The sequence below is a fragment of the Rhagoletis zephyria genome, unplaced genomic scaffold (genome assembly GCF_001687245.7).
Source record: "Rhagoletis zephyria isolate East Lansing unplaced genomic scaffold, Rhagoletis_zephyria_1.1 Rzeph_scaffold_04346, whole genome shotgun sequence".
Lineage (NCBI taxonomy): Eukaryota > Metazoa > Arthropoda > Insecta > Diptera > Tephritidae > Rhagoletis > Rhagoletis zephyria.
Window position 1 is genome coordinate 18,029 of NW_016161429.1, and position 17,505 is coordinate 35,533.

Genomic DNA, 17,505 nt, shown 5'->3' on the forward strand with positions numbered 1-17,505 from the left:
TCGGATGACGAATCTGGAGACATTAGAAAATGTAAAATTAAAGCTCAATTATAGCCTTATCTCAAAGAAAAACGAGTTCATCTCGGTGAATATCCTCTCGATTGGTGAAAAACTAAACTAAAATATGACAAATTGACAGATCTGGCCCGCAAATATTTGAGCGGTCCACCCGCCAGCGTTCCAAGTGAGCAATTGTTCAGTGCAGCCGGCCTTATATACGAACCCCGAAGAAATCGTCTCATGGGAGAAGAGGCAGCAAAATTACTTCTTTGAAATACTCGTATAATATGCCCCTTTGAACTTTGATTACTAGATTTAAACACTGTACAGGTTAAGCACTCGTTCAGTATTCTAATAATCTGGAGAATTTTTAAGTAATAAAAACGATGACTTAAGTTGATTATAGATTTTTCAATGTTATTCCTATCATTCGCATTCTCATGTGAAAAATATGACACTCGAAACAGCGCTAGTATGTACAGTTAACATAGAGCATTAGCTTATAAATCTCGTAGTGTGAATCCTCACCGCCGATGACGAAAGAGAAGATGAATAAAATACAGACGAGCAGCCGGTTGGACGTTTGTTGAGGAGACGCAATTATTTAAATTATTTAACTTCCATTTTATACATATTGTTTTATTATAATTTCCAAAAAAAAATCTAGAGGTTTGAGAGGAAAGTCGAATTTAAAATAATATAATTTTATATACTTACTATTTTTAAAAAAATATGTTTGAGCCATCGATCGACTTTTGGTTGATGGAAGCAAATTCAGACACTAATTCTACCGATCAACTGGTTGGTACGATGAGGAGTGTGAAAAAGCTGCAGAGAAAAACGATGCCGCCTTACAGGGCCACGCTGCGATCGGACGCAACGCGAGACAGGTGGGACCGTTATATGGAACTGAAGAGGGAAGCGAGACGTATTAGCCGCATTAAGAAGAGAGAGGCCGGAATACGTGAGTGCGAAGAGCTTCACATGCAGCATGGCCGACAGGAAAAACGCCCGAATATTTTATCAGAGAGTTTGGCGACTTACTGAAGGTTTCAAAACCAGAGCGAACTCCTGTAAGAGCAACCATGGCGACCTAGAGACTGATGTCCAGAGAGTACTTAAATTATAGAGGGAGCACTTTTCTACCCTATTGAATGGCGGCAGCACTGAAAGAAGTGCAGAAGAAGAACCCGAGCCCCCAGTCATTGACGATGGACTCGATGTCTCTCTATGGCTATGACGAGGAACGAATAGCGATTACGCGGCTGAAAAACAACAAAGCTGCTGGAGCCGGCGGCCTGCCAGCCAAGCTATTCAAGTGCATGCAACATCTTCTATGCAGAATATGGTCAGATGAACGCATGCCTGCCGACTGGAATTTAAGTTTGCTCTGCCCAATCAACACGAAATACGACGCCGCCATAGGCGCCAACTACAGCGGGATCAGCCTTCTAATCATAGGTTACAAGGTCTTTTCGAGCGTATTGTGTGAAAGACTGAAGCCCACCGTCATTGAACTGATTGGGACTTATCAGTGTTTCTTTATACCTGGCAAATCCACCATAGACCAGGTATAGACAATACACCAAATATTGGAAAAGACCCGCGAGAATAGGATCGACGCACGCTTTCGATAGTACGAAAAGAAATTGTCTTAATGCCGCGATGTCTGAAATTGGCATCACCGCGAAACTAATAAGGCTGTGTAAAATGACGTTGAGTAATACCATCAGCTCCATCACACACACACGTCACAAGTTTGAAAAAGTAGACGACTTCGTTTATTTGGGTACCAGCATTAACACCAATAATAAAGTCAGTCTTGAAATCCAATGAAATCTGATGAGGCGGCCCTTGGAGTTTTCGAAAGAAAGATTTCTGCGAAAGATTTACGGACCTTTACGCGTTGGTGATGACGAATGTCGCAGACAATTTAACGATGAGCTGTATGAGCTTTACAACTGTATAGAATTAAAATCGTTCGAATGGACATCGACGCTCCTGCTCTGAAAGTATTCAACGCGGGCCGCGTTGCTGGTAACAGAGGAAGAGGAAGGTATCCTCTGCGTTGGAAAGATCAGGTGGAGAAGAACTTGGCTTCACTTGGAAATTCCAATTGGCGTCAGTTGGCACAGAAGAGAAACGACTGGCGTGCTGTTTTGGACTCGTCAGAAATACGTTCCATGAAATTTTGCATTAAATGAGCCCATCACTGCACAAATGGTTTAAAACAACTTTTGAAGAAACACTTACATTAAATTGTGGTTCCTTTTTGAACAATTTTGAATGAACTGTCGGTTTTCAATTTAATAATGCGCACCACTTCGGCTTTATGAATGATGGCCGCCGGTCAAGAAAAGAAAACAAACTATTCAGCGGGACTCCGAATGGGTAAAGAACAAATAAAGATCAAAATTTTTTTTTTATCGAAAATGGCCTTATAAGAGACTGAGGATGAATTGGATGATGACTTGATCGAAAAACTCTTGCTTCTTCCTTTGTATGCGTACCTATATAAATACAAATTTATTTACATTCAAACACGTGCACCGAAAGAACCCATAAATACTAATTTCGAATAATTTAGAGAATGTAGCTTAAAAAGCGCCACCTATTGAATCATTTTTACTTTATAACAAACTTCTCAATATTTGCCTCCAGCGTCACCTGCCACCGATGGTCCTTATGCTCATCCAGGTGTCCCGGATATTATAAAATACCAATTTCATCTAAATCGGTCAAGCCCACCGGAATTTCATGAATATATGTATGTATGTACATTCAAAAAATATTTTTACCGCCATAAATTTCAAGAACGAATCATACGACAAACATTGCGCTTTCTTTTTCGAACTCATTCTGCATCCATTGAAGTGTGCGTCTGCGGTGCGGGAATTTCCATAAAATTTCGTTTTTCACTTGACTGGAGTAGGCTAACTTCGTGATTTCGTATACATAATTTCGTGCACACATACCCTCTAAAACACCAACTATAACCGATGGTCGATGGCAGTCAAAATGCAAAAAATACACAAAGTATTCCGTCTACAGAAAAAAACTTACAAAGTGTCACAGTACTTACGAAGATGTTCGACGAGTGATTTTGGTCATAACCGATGCGCTTGGGAGTAATTTAAATGTTTAATGATGCTTGTTACTGACTACCAATATCGGCCGAGCAATCGGTGACTCGCCAACAATGCGCTGCCACCAAAAAAAAAAAGGCTTACTTCACTTGCGACCGACTTACATACAGTCACTCACACACACACACAAATGTATGCACATATTTACATTACAAAACATTCGAAGTACGAATTTCAAGCCACATTTTGGCAGTCCTGGCTATCGGTGCATATCAGCAACTGCCTGCGACTTTCTTCGTGTGGCGGTCCGCACTCACGCTTCAGCGCGCTCACACATACCCCACACACTCGGGCCGCCCGGGCCGCCCGGTACTTTCGTACACCCACAAGATAAATTTACAAATCTATCGGCGGATCGAAATAATTTCTAATGCAAAAGAAGACATCGCTGGGCTCCGTTGAAGTCTCTGTGGCGAGTGGCCGCCGGGCCGCCTGCAGATAGTCGGAGGGGGGACGGTGAGGATGAGGAAGTTGGCATTGTCTTAAGAGCGTTTCTAACGAAACCGTTTAAGTTGAATCGCCTTTCCAATTTCAAATTTTTCCTTCACTTGAATTTTTTACTTATTTAGTACTCGTGTGTGTTTGTTTTGTTTGGGCTTCGATGGGATATTTCATGGTTCGTTGGTGTATCTTCGCCTTTTGTGTGCGATATTGTGTCAATATGGTATTTGCATATATTTTGCATAACGCAATCGATTGTATCGACATGGAAAATATGTTTCGCCAGGCCAGTCGTTCGCTGCTCGCCGCCACATCCAGATGCCACTATTTCGGGCATATCTGGCGGCAGAAGATGCGCCAACAACAGGCAAGACGTCCCGAGCTAGCTCAGCGGTTGAATCGTTCGTTCCTTTGTTTTTGTTTATTGGAATATACTAGCAAATATTTTGCGCGACATGAATTTATGTTGTGCCAGATTGTGATACTGTCGACGGCGCGTTTGTGTAAATTTCACTTTATTGGGTGTAATATCTCCGCCATAAATGACTTTCTGCAGGTGACTATGGGATATCGTTAGGTTGGAGTGTAGCGCAAATATTCGCGGGACACAGTGTAGGCAACTTGAGAAAGTTATGCATTTTATATTAGAGATAGGCACATTCATATTTGTACTCGTAAGGAGTAGTGCCATTTGTTAGTTTTGAAGAAATACAAATTCAATTACTACTATTTTCCAATTATAAGTATTTGTACTATTATTTACCACTATTGCATATGTAATTTTCATTAATATCAAATACATAATACATAGAGCCTTTATATACTTTTTCGATTAGGCGGGTCTTGCTTGGCATCTATATATATAAAATGCGAAGGGATTTTTGTGCAGGTCATAAGATCTGCACCGTTAGTTCTATTTTCAAAAGTGAGGTGTCAAAGTGAAGAGTTTGGGCTGCAGATGTGCAATAAGGTTTTACTTTTTCGAAAAGAGTTGCCACCTTTTAAAAAAGGACGGAAAAAAAAATTACTTAAAAGTTAAACCAATTATTACAAAATGGGTATCAATTTAAATTCGTTTAAAAAGCTTTGGTTTCTAACTTACCTGTAGGAGGGGTGCCACCTGTTTAAAAAATTAAATTTAAACTGAACTANACCAATTATTACAAAATGGGTATCAATTTAAATTCGTTTAAAAAGCTTTGTTTTCTAACTTACCTGTAGGAGGGGTGCCACCTGTTTAAAAAATTAAATTTAAACTGAACTAAGGAATAATATATTAGAAATATGTATGACAATATGGGCGCAGACGAAGAACATTTAAGAAGATAATAGTTTGTAAATATTTTGAATAGGGTTGCCACCTGTTGAAAAATCGACTTTAGATAACTTATTCAAAATGAAATATTAAAATATGCTAAACAAAGGAGTGCTAAGAAATATTTAGTGTTAACACTAAGAACATTTCTGAGGTGTTCAGAGAGGGTTACCACCCGTTTAAATTTTAAATTCACATTATTTAATAAGTTTATTGAATTACTAATATATTGGTGTCAGTCGAATTGTGTTTGACAAAATCAATTTCAACTTATTTCATCAGTTAGTTAAAATATGTATCACAATGTCAGACGAAGGTCATTTAAGATGGTTTTAGCTTGAAACTACTTTTTAAGACACCATTGAGAAGCCAATTCCATCTCCACCTGATCCATTCCATTACAGAGGAAGTCTTCTCTGCCATTCGTTCGACATGGCCAAGCCAGCAGAGGGGCTGTATTTTGAGTCAGAGCACTAAGTCCATGTCTTCGCAAAGCTCATGCAGCTCGTTGTTCCATCGTCCGCAGTATACGCTATCGCCAACTCGTAAACGTCCTAACATCTTCCGGAGTTGCTTCTTGTTTTTGAGAAACCAAGATCCTTATAGCAAAATATGAAAGATCAGACAACCCTACCGCCCACTTTATGAACTGATGTCGAGTTTATGCCACTGAATTGCAGAACCATAAATTATTTTAGAAGCATGTGTGTGTAGGATATATGACGTAGAGTTCATTCCCAACTCGGAGAAGCTCACGTTCTTAAGTGTATCCGTCGTGTTGCGATCACAAAAGTTTAACAATCTGCTGGCAGTTATAGAGAACCGGCAAGCCGAAATGGGCTTAGGGCCAGCTCCCCAATATCGGGTTAACGCTAACTGCAGGTTAAACATCGTTATCCATTCCATAACGTACAACAGGGAGTCGATAACGATGCTTAACCTGTAGTTAGGCTTAACCAGACATTGAGAAAGTGGCCCTTAAACTCATCACGAGGCCAATGTTATTTATGGTTGCAAATTCGGACTCAGTTTGATCCAGCGGACTTGAAACCCAGGCTAAGGAAGTAATTTTAGTGGGGTTCGTCGATTTGTTGCTTCAATAAAGCTCTCGTTGATCCTTGCTAATCATGTTGTAGATAATAACAAAGAATTCTTGCAAATAAGCTGCTTGTGGATAATTAGAAATCTACTAATTTTTGTTAGGCGAGTTCAATTTTATCGTTAACCGTTTGTGTATCTAAGTGAGCCAGTACTTTTATTTATTTTTATTTTTTGGTTTACGGCATTGTTCAGCATAAAAATGATAATTAAGTCTACTTGCAACTTGATTGCCTGCCCAAATACTTTTACATATACATACATAACTATTTAAAGTAGTTGCTGTTGTTGTAGCGGCTGTTGTATTTGTTGCAGTTGCTCTATCTAACAAATAAAATCTTAACAAGATATTTTTGTTGTTCGAAAAATTTGGGTACAAATAAAACGTGCGCCTGGCTGACAATCTCTTCACCCCTGCAACCTCCTGGCAGAAAAAAGTTTAACAAATAAGATACATTCTTCAACAAAATACATACTTATTGTCGACATTATATCTACGAGTGGTGGGGGGGTAGCGCAGATGGCGAGGGACAATTTGAAAAATGCAGTAGCAAACTTTTGGCACGTTGCTTCGCTCGATTGCCAGGCATTTCTTCATTTTGCTTACTGATGATTTTTATCAAAAAATATTTTCAGCTCCGATATTGTCACTGGCTAGATGGTTGGCTGGTTGGCGTTCATATTGTTGCTGGCATTGTTGTAAATTTGTACAATAGTTTTCTTTATCTGCAAATACAGTAGCAACGCTTGACTTCTGCTTGAACCCGCAGCCGAAATTAATTGAATTGAATTCGTGGCATAAATAGAAATAAACACGAAAATAAAGATACATACATACATAAAAAAGTACCGATGAAACTTTAGAGAGTAAGTTAAAAATGAATTATTGAATAGCTGCTAATGCTATGTATGAATGAATCGCATCCTTTGCTGACCCTGATGTGAAGTAGTAGGTGCACAACCAAATTTTTAAAAGGAAAAAAGTCAAAAAATTTGATTAAAACCATCGACAAAAATATATCAATAGATAACGACAACAATGTATGTAGATTAGGGGGATCCAAAATAACTAAACTAACGAATTGATGGCCTTAAAGGGACCTATTTACGGAGATGAAAATTCTCCCATTTGGAAAAAAAATATTTATTCCAACTTTAAAAGGTTTCGGTGGGTTTTGAAATTTTCCATGTAAATAACATGTAAATAAAATTGCGTTCATTAAAAATGTCATTGTTTTCTAGACATATTCGTATAGGGTATTAAATTCTCTAAACACTGACTCCAAAGCTGATTATCCAGACCCAAAAATGTATATACTTACGGGCTATGAAAAAGGCGAAATATGCAATTCTAACTATGGCATTATTATCGAAAATATGCTAGAAAATGTTGGCTAAATAGAAACTAGACTTGTCATAAAGAGACAGAGGGAGAGTTTTATTTAATCCATTTATATATTTTTGATTGCATTTTTACTATTCTATACTATTCTTTTTAATTATTAACAAAAATAAGTTTATTGTAATTAGGATCTTGCTGGCGACGTAATTGCACTACTTGCAAAAGAAATTCCTATTGTTCTTCGTCTTTTGTCAATGTTCGATTACAATTTTGTATCAACGCTATACCTCGTTCAGCAATAATATAATTATAACATTTTTAATGAGAAAGAATTTTTAACGTTATTTACATGTAAAATTTCAAATACCCACCGACACCTTTAAAAATATTGTAATACAAATTTTTCCAAATGGGAGAATTTTCTTCTCAGTCGATAGGTTTTTTTAAGGCCATAAATTGGTTAGGTTAGTTATTTCGGATCACCCTAATATAGATGTGCAATTAATTCGGAGAAATGTTTCACCAACTGAAGAAATACATAAAATTATACTTTTACGCCAGCCACAGAATTGAGTTATATACCTTATTAAAGTGCAAGCTGAAGAGGTTAACCAAAAATTGTCAGATTTCAAAAAAATATATTCTATATATGTATGTATATGTAATTCAGTGTTCAATATATTGGACACAATTTTTTTGTGCTTTAAGCGTTTTTTCATAAATACTTAAGAGCTTTTGTTGTTAATAGAACAATTGTTTTGAGAAAGTTATATCATTCTTCTTTACCTCGTTTATTTAGTTAAATTTGCAGTTGATCGTATTTTTTAAAAAAAGGTAAAAAGAGCCAGAAAATCCGATAGCGAGCAGTGCACCTAATCTATTGAAAAATTTTAACAAATTTTCAGTAGAATTAAGATTCGAAAAAGAGTATACTATACTTTCTTTTTGAATACTTTCTTTTTTTGTATACTTTCTTTTTGAAATACCAAGTGATGTTAAGATTATTTTTCTTGTGTATCGAGCGTTGCTGGTTCGCTTTGATGTAAACAAAATTTAATAATTTTTCATGACTGTTTAAATGTTATATTTTTCTTCGTTTTGCTTAATTTTTTCTACAGCTCCTATCAAACAAAAGCAAAAAGAAGAAATAAAGTGATCTTGTGAAATAAAGGAAGATAAATAACCGCTTAACACCTTTTTTTTTGAATAAAGAAAAGCAATAAATTTAGTGCGAAATGCACCAAGTTGGCAAAAGTGCGGACGCTGAATAACGAAAAATCTAAGGGCTTTATAAAAATTGTTATTTAATTTTGGAAATGAACAATCCAAAATTAGCCGGTATATATACATATTTTCAAATAGTTAGATTCAGTTAGATTTTCTTCATGGATCTAAACCAAATTAGTATAGGACCGCATGTGAGGTAACTCCTTTTCCTTTAAGAAAATACGTATAGAAATCGGTTAACGTGGTCCATAATAAATAACCTTCTCCTCTTTGTGAAGTCGGCTAAAAAGATAAAAAAATATTAACCACTCGTGCTCATATAGCCGTAGTTGCGTATGTAACGTATACGCTCCGTAGCACCATACGAATCGATCTAACTCGTTTAAAGCCTGATTATGGCAACTTGCAACTTAACTTAGCTTAACGGAACGTAGAACTTAGAGTATCAAAATGAAACAAATCGACGAATCGACGTGGCATTAAGTGACGTAAAGTTTCGGCTGTTCAATTATAACCAAAATCCATTTAACAGAATTTTTAATTGATTGCCGTAAGTTACGTTAAGTTGCCATAATCAGACCATTACTCGCACGCCCTAACTTAAATGTCAATCTACATCTAAATATATCAATCTATATACTTATTTCTAAAAGGTATTTTTCTGTTACTAAACGACAATCTATCGATAGTGGATACCATTGATAGTTGGCGATGGTTTTTGAGCAACTATTGGTTGTGTCGATAGTCACTTTCAGCCGATAGGGCAGTGCTATCGATAGTCGCGATAGTTTGCCACATACTCATATTTTTATTTGTATCGTTACTCCAACCCACAATCTCAGTTAAAAGTTAAGTTGTATTTTAAATTCAAATAAAATCGAGATCCAAACGCCAGGACTGCTATCGAAAATGTATGTACTCCATGTATTTCTTTTGTAATGTAATGTAATGTATTCCATTTCTTCAATCCTTTTGCTTTTACTGTAAATACGTATGTATATGTATGTACAACTTCGCAAAATTGTTTGCAATGTAAGTTGTTCTTATACCAATCTTTGAAAAAAATTAAAAAAAACCGCATCTAAAATCTCATTATTGCGATTCCTTTTAAATTGTATTTATTTTTTAATATTTTTATGTAAGAATTAACAAGGCAAACTTAGCACAGAGCGTAGGCAACCGGCTGAGTCAGTGGTGATCGTCGGTTCGAATCCTACTGAAAAAAGTCTGATGAGGAAATGTGGCTGTGTGTGGTGTGCGGAAATAGCTATCACTTCTACCATTTTTTCAAATTATTGTTGCTTTTCCACAATAAGTTTTCACTAAAAACGGCCTCAAGCTCATAAAAATTGTTGAATATAAATTTTTTAAGCATAAACCGTTTTGTCATTTGAGGGAATTTAAAAAAAAAAAACATCTTTAAGAAAGTATTTTTGTTCATAAAAAACTCCATTTTTTGGAGGTATTTTCAAATTGGTCCAGCTCGCTTAAATCTTAATATGTGTCCTAAATATTTTGGTGGACGTCTTAAAATATAATAGATTTTATAATTCCAATGGAAGAATAGTTCCGTTTTTTTTTGTATGGGGAGCGATGCAGTCTAATGTACATGTGTGTCTACTACGCACAAAGGCTGGTCGAATAATAAATATTGTATATGCATCGGCGTAGCTAAAATGAAATTTAGGGGGGGGGCTCGACCCTATTAAGTTGGCATTTCAGGGTACTATTTTATATATATATAAGGAAANCCCCCCCCCCCCCCCTCCCCCCCTGCACCTCCGCCGCTACCTGGCTACGCCCATGTGTATATGTAATATGTTAATGATTATTTTTTTTTTTTATATAATGGATCGTCACTAAAGGGAAAGGAGCTACAACCTTATTCATATAACGGTAGTCATTTTTCCAGTTAGTCGAAACCTTTGGGTGTACTTATGTATGTTATTATTTTCCACAAAAGCTTATTTCTATTATCAGATTTCTATGTAGTAGATACCATTTAACTTTGGCTGTAAACATATTTATCTTTACCAACGTACATACTTTACATAGTAAGTATATGTACCTACATACAAACATATAGTATCTGTATGCACACTACTTTGGTCCAAAAATGTATGAGAACAAGTAAAGTCGGAATTGTTATGCTCTCACCCCCGAGGATTGTTCTATACCGAAAAAAAGTATACCTCTGTTTTAATTTTATTTTGAAATCAAAAAATATTTAGAGGTCGCTCAAAGCGCTCTAAGTTTTCCATGTATTTTTATATTGAGAAAAATCAGCTTTTCGTAGAAATGGTATAGAATTCTTAAAACTCAATATTTTTCGATCGAAAAATTCTGTTTCTCTGCAGGAGATTCCCAATAATAATATCTATTGTCTATTTAATAATTTTTCATCGCAAATATAATTTATAGGTCCGCCAAAACCCCTAAAAATGCAATGGGGGCACCAATAAAAACTCGTTTGTATTAAAAAATAGTTAAATAAACAATTGGGTATTGTTATTGAAAGTCTACTGAAGAGAACCAGAGCTTTCCGATCGAAAAATATTGATTTTCAACAAATTATATATCATTTCTACGAAAAGTTGTTGTTTCCCATACAAAAAAAAACATGGCCAACTTTGAGCGCTTTGGGCGACCTCTAAATATTTTTTGATTTCAAAATTAAAAAATAGGGGTACACTTATTTTCGATATAGTAGAATCCTAGGGGGTGAGAGCATTACAATTCCGACTTTACTGTTTTTGCACCACCCTAATGCACACACCGTTTTTAATTTATAAGCGAATTCGCTTCTCAACGGCTAATAAATCAAGTTTCAGTGCAAGCCATAGGTAAAACATTCATCTTTTCGGCTAGCAGTTGCATGCAGCATGCGTGCACAGACGTACACACTTTACTGTTATTATGCACTCTTCTATGAATCTTTGCATTGATTGCAATTCAGCAGTTACGATTGCATTTATTCACACCTTCGAGCACAAAATAAGCGACAAACCTAAAACGACGCCTAAGGATGTCCAACACCCATAGCAACAACAAACAATGAAACAATACCAACAGCTATGCCACCTCCAACTATGTAACTCTACTCGCATATCAAGGCTTGTGCATGTGAGTGTCTCTCTCCCGTCCGCCACATTCACCTCCACGTCATCCAGCAGTTGCAGCTCTAACGTCAACACCATCGTCGCAGTCGCCACTCGGCCATGCATCGTTGTCCGCGCTATCGTTACAGTCGTCGATTACATGCCATATCCAATTTTTCGATCGACACGAGCGTGCATAAAGCGAATTAAACGAAAAATCGGTCATCAAAATCGAAGCGCGCCGAACAGCGAACGACACATCGAACAAACGGAACAGAGCGAACACAGAGCGAATGAAAATGCAATAAAAAGTGAGCGAATAAAAGGAATTTAAACGTTCATATTAACAATGTTAACACCAGCACCAGCGCGAGCCGTCGCGTCGACGCAACACTGCTCGAACAGCGCAAATGTTGCAACAGGAATTTCAACAGGAAAAGTAATAACAAAAATAATCGACACAAAAACAACGACAACAGATGCGGCCACATGCCACATGCCACACACACAATCCGCAGTGGGCCAACAATTGCAACTGCGACTTCGACAGCAACTCTCCGCACGCCTCACCCTCACTCCCATGCACACTCTTCTTCAAGTGCCTGCTGTGGCCCACGAGATGGAGCATCCATTGCCCCGAGTATGAGTGTGTGAAGCCGCGTTGGCTGATGCGCCCATCCGCTGATATTGGCATTGTTCTTGTTGCAGTGAAATCAACGCTTAATGGTGTTCATATGATTCACAAGCCCCACCACCAAATATAAAGAGGCCGGGCGATGAGAGGTGGTTGGATAAGCAGCAGAAAAGTAGGAATTGTTAGTTGCAATTGGATTTTTGGCGATGGCTTCAATTTCTTTTTTTTTTTTGTGCAATTTTTGGCATTTTTCGATTTCTTGCGGGAGACCATTAGGAGCATTTACACGTGAGGAGTCGTCAGCCTTATTGTTTACCATCATCACAGCCACCAATAGTTCCACTAGCGAACGTCGCAGCGGTGCATTTCATTGCATTTGCCACCTCTCAGCGGCACATTCATCGATCTTGACGTTGACGTCCGACTGTGGGTGCGTGCGTGTGTTTGTGTGCACCTAGTTTTGCTGTTTTAGAATCGTGCCACACCAGGGCTGGCCGCCTGGCCAATTGCCTGCTTTACCTTTACACTTTTCCCCCCGCCCCTTTTGTTCGTGAAATTTTCAGCATTTTGAGCTATCGCTATTTCTACCGTTAATGCTCATTGGTGAAACCATTTCGTTGTTACGGCCAGTTTGGTTTATTATTTTAACGTAATCCTTTGGTGGGCAAAAGTGAAAAAAAAACTCAAAAATATTTACACAAACATATGGGTGCATGTGCCTTTAATATTGTTTTGTTTTTAGCTTCAAAGGTGTAGAATAAATGGCGAAAAGCTTGAACATTCATTCTTCGCTCAGCATGAGGAAGCGACTGGAGTTCATTAATGCCAATAGTGGGCTAACGACTAGCAATTCGACTTCAAATTATTACATATAAATGTAGAAAAATCTGAGGCAGAGACGTGCGCTTCATACAATGAAAAGGGATCCGTAGGCAAGGCGGATGCTTGGCGATGAAAGATTATCAAAACAACCCGAATGCAATTTACAGGCAAGGAAGGACTAGAGACAGACTGTAACTGAAGAGGATTTCATACCATCAATGTAAACCATAGGAGCGTCGCCTCTCTGCCATCTCGATATCTGAAGAGAGAAGTATATTTGCAATTTATCTGGAACTAATTACTAACAGATCGCGGGACCATTTGCAGCCAAAATAAAGATAAGTACTGCTCGTACTTTAGAAAATGATAGCAAATAACATGGGATACTCCCTTTCGATTTCCGATGCGCGCTTTGATTTTATCACACAAATGGATGGACCCACAGTTTTAAGCCGCTTTCGAAGGGCAGATGGTTTTTATGAGGAACTTTTTCATAGCTGATATACACTCTCTGGTTTGTATTTACTTGCCGATGGGCAACCGGTATTTAAAAATGGATTTTTTGGCTGTTACTAGGACCTCTAAAAACTCGACCACAGTGGCCGATAAAAGAAGGTATGGCTAAATATACCGCCACTTTACAGGTAGCCCATCTGTAAGAGCTAACGGTCGACATGTATTATTCTGATGCAATTGAAGAAAATGTTCTGCGGGTCTATTATATTAGCGGATGTTTTCTTAATGAATACTGAAGTTAGCAGTCAGTTTTACTTACCACTTCAAATTTATCTTAATTTCTCCAACTATATGCGCATCTCCGAGATTATCTTACTACTTTAGACTTGGTCGGGTCAATACAAAAAATGTCCACCTACTTTCAATAACTTCAGTGATGTCCAACATGTTTACCACAAAGGTTGATAGGTTGAATCAGAGTATTGTACAAGCGATACACTAAAATAATTGCAATGGTTGGATGTGCAAGGTGCATTTAATAATTTTAACTTCAAATTCATGGCTGCCGTAGGATAAGATTCTTAGATTATTCCCTGGATCGCTGAAGTAAGGAAAACGGATACAATAGCTACTCTTCAAGCTAGAGTTTTATCTCCACTGCTCTTGCTACGTATGTAGTTGAGCTAGCTGTCCAGCTGACGAAAGCCAAAATCATAGACGAACTAATTTCGAACTCCATCATTCAATGGTGCCAATTTTAAATTGTTAAAAGAGGCGAATTTGGGTGGTGGTTGTTATCCTGAAATAGTACTGGGATAATATATTGGGTACACTTAGCAGTAGTTAGACTTGTTCAAAGCTATGGCGCGTTGGTATGGTGGAAAGCGGTTGACACCAAATCCCACCTAATCAACTAGAAAAGGGCGCAAAGCAGGTATACATATCTACTTAGATATATACAACAGTACTCACCGTTCTAAGCGACCAGATTCCGTTATTAACAAATGGCTCCAAAATGGGTATTGGAACAGAATCTGGGGTCTGCTTTCAGAAATTGCCTTTGATAGAGGCCTATAGATTCCCACTCCGCAGGGCCTGGGTTCAAGCCCTGGTCAAAGCAACATCGCAAAAAAATGTAGAAGAAAGATTTTGTCTTAACAGCGGTCGCCCCTCGCAGGCAATGGCAAACCTCCGAGTGTATTTCTGCCATGAAACACAGCTTATCATATATCGATGTAAAACTGTAGGGCGCTCCTCTATGTGTGACAACATCAAGGCGCACGCCACAAATCGGAGGAGAAGCTCGGTTAAATATTAACGAATGTGTAAGCGCCAATCTATTATTGTTACTCCAAGCTGGGGCATATGTACTTGACAATACCGCGAAGCTGCATATTAACTCGCCCTTTGTTTTGAACAGTCAGGCTGCGATCAACGCCTTTAGGTCCGTTACAATTATCGAGTCCAAAGGTCCATACAAACTCTATTGAGCCCTCGAAGGCAGTGGTGTTTCGGAAAATGAAGAAGCAGCCAAGTGCGCGAAAAATGGGTATGCGATGATATAAGGAGAAGCAGGTCAAAGCATACTAGCCATCTTTTGAGTGCTGTCCCTTGAGTTGGGAAGATGACTTGAACAACAATACTTAAGCGAGCGCCTAGCACTCCGGAGGAAGCGTCTCAAATTTCAGTGACCACTTTTTCGTGAAGTGAGACAGCCTAGGAAAAATGCCATCATAGTTTCCACTAGGTATAGTTTAAGAACATGTAGAGGCATGTCAGCGAAAATACTCTACGGAGTATCGTAGTGGACGTTTGCTGCCTCCTAGTGAACTCTTAACTGAAGCTGCACCGCCAACCTAACTTTAGATCAAATTTTCAAATTCATTGCTTCCGAGAAGACAAAAACTTTTTTTCTTAACTTGCCAACTATATAGTCCCTAACCTGTCTGGTTCAAGTGATTTTCACGCTCTTAACGGGATCGGAAATTATTTCAGGTGAAGACACAAAAGTTGTGTGAGACATTCATTGGGATTGCGCATTCAATTCCTTGTGCATTCATTGTCTATGCTGCAGCTTCCAGCAACTTGAAATATTGATACTAAAATAATATACTCTAGCAATATATCAGGCTCGCATTTCGCGCGATTAGAGTAACAATTTGCAGTTGCAAATGGGTGTGTTGCATTCTGAAGCGCGCGTATATCATTCCGAATGCCATAAACTGGTTGCAGGAAAACTAATGTGCAACAAGATCGCACGTGAGCACCGAAAGCGGCGGAGATCTTCTAGCCAATTGAGAGTAATCGCCAATCCGCCAACATAATCAGATGCAGATAAGCAAATTAAATAAGTGGCAGATTACAACCGGCTGCCAGACGCGGTCGCAACGACACACAGCATATGCAACCGGGCATGGGCAGGAGCTGCCGCGATTACATTTGGTCAAATGACAGAAATACTGCGCTTGCGCATTACTTAATTGCGCATTTCGCACTGAGCTTCATGCACCGGCCTCCTCCTGCCCGGCTCTTGCAAGGATATCACCGACAACAGATCGCTCGAAGCCGAATGGGGATTATCACACGGGAACTTGCATGCCTCGCATCGCAGATCCGTTGCATTCGGCAAGGTGAATTGTGCACCAATTTGTTATTGAGTTGCAACAAATTGAAGCAACTGATTCGCTGATTAGCCGTCGCCGCTCTGACTGCCGCGGATGCCACTGTTCTCTCTCTGTGCTCGGTGGCTGGTGCCGGAGGCTGAGGCGTGAGGTGTTGCACGATAATCGCATTACCTGCGGCGTGTTGAGCGCGACACCTCGCTGATGTTGATGCCGCTGCCGCTCCATCGGTGCAGGACACATGATTGACAGGTGTTGATTGCAGCAGGCGGTCAGCTGTGGCGTATATTTTGCTGACGGACTTCGACAGCGAACGCAGGGGCAGTGCCGGTGGCAGCATTCATCTCGGCATAATATGATGGGCTGTTGGCGGAATTGGTAATTGGCGCGTTGCAAGCGTGAAATAAATTATTACAGTTCGTACGTGATTTCAATCAATTTTTGTGTTTCACGATCAGCAGATGATTTATTGTAAGGCGATTTTACACGAATATCCGTGAATATATGCAGGGATCTACATCATACATATGTCTGCACATTACCGTCGTTTTTTTTTCATAGATTTGCGGCATTCAAATTATATAAAGAATGTTCCATGTATGGGGCCGAGTGTGTCCGTATGGTTGGCATTCTTTTAGCTGCAATTTGCGTAAATCAGGTTCTAATTTACGCCTTCGATGCGCTTTGCATTGCCCACAAGCCGACGGCAACAACATAATTGCACGCGCATGCGCACTCTGCCTACATCCGTAGGCGCTGCAGAGGGCGAGGCGGCATTGTTGTGAGTGGCAGTGCCGCTTGTACGGGCGTATTCGCATACAAATCGAAACTGCAACGCGTCAACGCATTTTTCGGCAACGGGATAAGCTGCCTTTGCATTGAGGCCGATTCTTATTTATTTATAAGTTTTATTGGTGGCTTTAGTAGTGCGTGCTTGTAACGGAACTTGTGTGAAATTTAATCAATAATTTCATTGATTGCTTTGGCTGTTCGAATGGTCATTCGCGCGATTCCCATTTTGCAGCTTATGCGTGAACAACTTAAATGCGCGTGTGTGCAAGTGTTAGCATTCATACATTGTATATATGTACATATGTATGTATATAGTTTGTAGTAGCGGCCGCGCAAACGCATAATTGAAATTTTACGCCAGGGTCAAACTGCTGCTGTAGCCGCTCTAGTCTAAGCGACTTTCACGTGGCACTGGCTTTGATTATCGTGCGTTTTACATTTTTGTTGCAATTTGATTGGAATCGGAATGGAGTTCAGTATTACAAACTAAATACAGAATTAATTTATATGCTT

At 38.9% G+C, this 17,505-nt stretch overlaps 1 long non-coding RNA gene across 1 annotated transcript; it reads right to left on the reverse strand.

The window, feature by feature from the left end:
- Positions 1-234: 234 nt before the first annotated feature.
- Positions 235-15,227, reverse strand: LOC108370610 (uncharacterized). The gene is made up of 3 exons (XR_001848656.1): positions 15,218-15,227; positions 13,895-13,900; positions 235-359 (listed from the first exon to the last, which is right to left on the reverse strand). It is a non-coding gene; the product is annotated as an uncharacterized LOC108370610 (long non-coding RNA).
- Between the last annotated feature and the right edge of the window lie 2,278 nt (positions 15,228-17,505).